At 42.9% G+C, this 5390-nt stretch overlaps 1 protein-coding gene across 1 annotated transcript in view; it reads right to left on the minus strand.

Annotated features, from left to right (window-relative positions):
• Positions 1-1998, minus strand: part of LOC107105604 (sciellin-like) — a 90321-nt gene extending 88323 nt beyond the window's left edge. Inside the window, exon 1 of the mRNA XM_015405599.1 lies at positions 1879-1998. The gene's annotated coding sequence lies outside the window, so the exon portion shown is untranslated. The remainder of the gene's footprint in view (positions 1-1878) is intronic.
• Positions 1999-5390: the final 3392 nt, after the last annotated feature.

Below are 5390 nucleotides of genomic sequence, written 5' to 3' on the forward strand. Positions count from 1 at the left end.
TTTCCCATTTTTCACACTGGCCAATAACACAGCAGAGAATCCCCTAGTGCTCAGCAATTGGAAAATGGGGCTTCACAGCTGCTTGTCCGTTTCAGAAAAAGTCTGGACAGTTCTACAAGTGGGTTTTCCCCCTTTGCCTGCTTCCTTACTGGTCCCTTCCATTCAATGGACTAATGCTAAAATGCATGCTCAAAACCTGAACCACGAGGATTTAAATGGAAGGTGCCTGCTGGATGCTACTGTGCAGCTGCAATAGGGCAACTGTGCAATTTTTTTAAAAAAGCTTTGGATGCCACCACCACCCCACGTCAAATGTGACATTCCACCCTGATTTAGAAAAGTGTTGTTGTTTTTTAATTGTAGCTGCAGAATAAATACACCGGAGGAAAAAGAATGGTGCGTAAGGCAGGCACAGAATCTGAAATCAAGATTAAAAGCTTACTGCTCTGAAAATCTGCAGTAAATTGTGTGTGCATAATGGGTCTAACTTTATAGAGGACCAGCAGCAATCCAGTTCTGGCACATCTACCTTGGCCCAGAGCTTAAGAATCCTCACTGGGCATGGGTCAAAGCAATACTTAAATAGTATCAAGTGCATATTTTTAAATCGTAAAAATATACCAAAAGGCAGACCTGGTAAGGGGCGATGGTTATTTTAATAGAAAATGTCAAGTGCAATTCACAGATCTTCTTCAGAGGGATTTAGTTCCACAATCAAACCGACAAATGTGTTTATTGAACTGTTAAATAAATTCTCCCAGTAGATAATCAGTGAAACATACTGGTAATTTCCTATTAAGTAAATATTGTATTTTGCTGACTAACCATTTTTTTTTCTGATGCTTCCCCCTGCCCCAGGTTCATATCTCTCAACACCAAAACAAATCTGCAGGCTTAAATCTAGTTTTACAGGCTTTCAACTATATACATAATATTTTTTTCCAGACTGGTATCACATCTGGATTTAGGAGTTACTTCTGCGGGAGAAGACTGCCCTCTCATATGCCAGTCGTGGGTGAAGATTACAAACACAAAACAGAAGGTTTAACTACTGTGCACAAACATGTAAAACTTAAAATCACTTATCTATTCATAGCAGGGCAAGCTACTAGAACTGGTTTTTCAGGATTAGGGTGGAGAAGATTCTTTTCAAACCAATTAATCCCTAAAATTGTCAGTAGCATGGAATCAGAGAGTTGCCGTGTCACATTTTTGAGCGGTGAAAATTCTGTTTTCCCTTACACACTAGACAAAAGTTAATTGTTCCTGCACAGTGCAATTTCGGTACAATTCCTAATTAGTAACAGAGAAACGCTTCCTTATTAAAATATGTCTTCTTTGTTGCAACATCATAACAGCAGTTTATCAATGCCCTCCATCTCCAAATAGTTTTTGCTTCCTTTGTTTTATGAACCCATTTTTAAAAAGATATAACTCCTGGGTTTTTGAAAATTGGCCTAGAAAAAAGGTGAGAAGTGAGCCCCCGCACGAGCATACCTGTGAGAAGATTACATACTTCTCCTTCCAGACTGATTGGGCCTTACAATACCATTCACATTCTTAAACACCCCACAAAGCAATTTAGGGTTTTCTTGTTTTTTTAAAAAAGCACACAGTTGAATTATGCAAAAAAAAGCTTTTCAAAAGTCCGTTGTGATTTTTGAAAGCCCAGCATTTGCAAAGTACTTTTGGGAAGATTTCTCAGAACCCCTGCTCACCCCGCCCACAGCAGTGGCATGTAAAATAGACCGATGAGGAAAAGATCATAAAGGTATTCCCCCTCGAAATACGCCTCGAGTTTGCTCCTGTAGATAAAATCACGACTTCTCGGTCACTTGGCATATCAATAATCCCAACCTGTATTAAGTCGATGCTTACCTTCTTATACAATGAACAAGGCACTCCGGAATCTGGCCCCTGGTGCTTACGGCTGTGCACTTCGTCTTACAAGAGAGCAATATCGTCCTCCATCTGAGAGTTTTAGCAGCTTCCCCGACTTCTCCACCAGCGTCTGAGTCACTCAGGGAGGAGAAGGGAGGTGTGGTAGAGGGAGTTCACCTTCCACAAATTCCAATTCAGTTAAAATCCACTTGTAGTTTTTGCTTTCTGGTACTTGGATCTTTCCTGTGATAGAGAACCGGGCTGGGGCAGAAAGAAAGAAAGAACAACAACATAGAAACATCTAACAGGTTGTCATGGCTTTTTTTAAAAAACGACGACTCTCTTCTTTCTTGCTAAACATGCCCGGCCACAGAACTGTCACCATGTAATATGCCGACCTTCTGAGTAGTGAAATTAATGTCTATAGTGTTGTTGTTTTTTAAGGACAGGTAAGTCTAATTTCCAGTCTACTAATGGGGTGGTAGGATCCTGAGGTGACAGAATGAGCCGTGCCACTTCAGGGTGCAGGTGGAAAGAACACCTTTGTAATATTCCCTTAGGATTACCAGTTTTTAAACCGGTCCCTCTAGCTGTCCCTTTAATATCAGCCTGATCTGCAAGCAATTACCAGGCGATGTGATTTACCGTCATGCCATGGAAAAGCTTCGACTGCTCATTTCCACTCATTGCACTTCGACTAGAGGGACAAGATTTCTTTTTTTGTCCTGTCCAGTTGGCAACCTCAGTGCCCCCCCCCCCGTGAAAAGACTCCCTGTAAATTGACCACGTCAGAGAGAAAGCACGTAGCCTAACCTTTTACAGGTTGGGCTAGCTCTCCACTTAAATGGGGTTGTTAACATGAGGGGAATTTGGAAAAAGGAAATCACAAAATGCTGGGAGGTTCCAAACCAAGCCTCCTCTCCTACAATGGGAGCAGCAAACAGTGCTCCTTGAAGATCTAGCAGCGCTGCCAGTTGGGGTCTTCTGGCTTTTTGCAAGCAAGACTGGCTTTTTGCTTTGGGGAAGGACAAAGTGGGTGCCAAGAAACATGCTGGCGGACCACACGGTGCCCATGGGAGCCATGTTGGGGAATCACTGCATTAAATTGATCCTAAACTGCTTGACAAGCTTCAACTTTATGGTTTATTATTAGATACGGATGCTTTTATACTGACGTTATGCAGTCTCTTGGGAACACTGTGTAATCGCGATAGATTGGACATTGTGCTTTTCTTGTAGGTGACCAAGATCACTTGATAGATCCCCCTGGCACTTGGAACTTTTAACCTGCCATTCTAAACCCAGTTCACCAACCACATATTGCAAGTTTAGAAGCTCTTGACAAGCCCCTTCTTTAAGCCTGATAAACCAAGAAGTTTATTTAATGTATTCTTCAATCCATCTGTAAAGTCTTGACCCTGTGTTTTCGAAATTCTCCTCTTTTTGTCCTTTCAACAATAAAGTTAATTTGTCTATCTCGGCACTTTCCACTAATTTATTTATTATTTCTTCTTTCGGATGGTATCTCTTTTCTTTTCCAGTATTTAGCATACATCATTCTAGCAGTTGTTATTACATGTATAATCAAATAAGAGACCTGTTTTTTTACTATTTTCTGCAAGTATATTCAATAAAAACAATTCTGGTACAAAGGGTGCATACAACCGAAGCAGAATACCATTAAGGCATAATAACAAGGTTATTGACAGTAATAAGTGCAAAACTATGTATTGACATGTTAAGGTGCAAAAAAGCTATTTTTGTTTGGTGAGGAAAAACTCAAGAGCAAGGCTCCCTCTAAGCTTTGGAGTCTTGTGAGCAAAAATTCTACTTTGTGGGCTACTGGCATTAAAGTGGTGAGTGAACGATTTGGCTTCTGCATAAATCAGTTTGCTCTGGAGCCATCCTGCCTGAGCTGAGACAAAAATGTGTGAGCTGGAGGCTAAAAAACTGTGAGCTAGCTCACACTAACTCAGCTTAGAGGGAACACTGCTCAAGAGATACTTAATGGTTTAGATTCTCCCAGTCTATGTGTTGTTTGTAGTTTGGTTTTGTCTTTGTTGTTGTGTTTGTTTGTTGTTGTTACAAAAAACCCAAGAAGTTTATTTGAACTGCTAGTAGAACACATAGGGTTGACAGGTCCCCCCTCTCCAGGCACCAGCAGCGGATTGGGAGGCGGGGTTATCAGATCCAGCCTGGGAAACTCCTGAAGATTTGGGGGTGGAGCCTGGGGGAGGACAGGGACCTCAGTGGGGTGCAAGGCCATAGAGTCCACCCTCCAAAGCATCCATTTTCTCCAGGGGAACTGATCTCTGTAGTCTGGAGGTGAGCTTTAATTCCTGGATATCCCCGGGTCCCACCTGTAGGCTGGCAACCCCTATTAAATGTTCAGCACGGTGGTTATGTAGGACTGCTTTAAAGAGGTGGTTTAGAACTAGCTAGAAGTGCAAAAGAACCTACTATGCACAGCACACCCTTAGGTGGGGCAGCTTCCAGGGCATGGGGCTCCTGGTGGGGCCCATACTGACCCCCCCCCACTCCCACACCTCCCCTGCCACCTGCCTGCACGCCCTTTCGCATCTCTTTACTTGAAGGGCAAGATAAGAGGCCTCTCGAGCCCCCATCATAATGATTGCAAATAGACTCAGAATCTGAAAACAAGGGACAAGGAGGAGCCTTTGCTTCTAAGAGTTTCTATCCTCTCTCTGACCTGGACGTATCTAAACCACTGGATCGTAATGTTACTATTGCTTTGCTCAGCTGCTCTTTAAAAAAATTAGTTTTGAGATGGACCTTTGCTGTGGACTCCAGCAAAATCCAGCCTGGTTTCTTGTCCAATATGATCAAAGACGATTTCAAAACTTTTCAGTTCTCTGTGTTGTCGTCCCTTTCTTCCCTTGCCTGGGCAAACAATAGCTATTGTTCACTGTCATATAACTGCAGGTGTCATCTAGAGGCAGAACAAGTTTGGAGTTCCCATACGCAACTGAGTGATTCACACGTTACAGAGAACACAAGTTAGGTCTGGAGTCCCCACCTTGCGTAACAGTGGCACATGAGTTGTGGGTTTTCCTCAGTCCTCATGCATGCAGTGCCCAGTTTGGATCACGACTGTGACAAAGCATGGAGAAAGGGCTTAATCCTCCCCACATGCGGTTTTCCTGACAGTAAAGGTCCTGGCCAGTCCGACACATGGGTTTCCCCAACAGACCAAACAGTACCCCCATATGGACCATTTAAGGTCAGGAAAATGGTGTGTGGGGTCACTGGATGACCGTGGAGCATCACTACCTTTCAGCCTAATCTATTTCATGGGTTTGCCACGAGTTGGATGCCACCAAACGTGAAGCTAAAATGGGGAGGGGAGAGAAACGATATCTGCCCGGAGTTCTTTTGGGGAACCGGCGGGATACAAATGTGATGAATAAATACTCTCCAAATCTATTCTTGATTTTAAGAAGCTGCAAGTGATTAGTACAACTCAAAAAAACAGCAGTAAATAAAACTGT

This window comes from Gekko japonicus, unplaced genomic scaffold (assembly GCF_001447785.1).
Source record: "Gekko japonicus isolate JY-2015 unplaced genomic scaffold, Gekko_japonicus_V1.1 scaffold3217, whole genome shotgun sequence".
NCBI lineage: Eukaryota > Metazoa > Chordata > Lepidosauria > Squamata > Gekkonidae > Gekko > Gekko japonicus.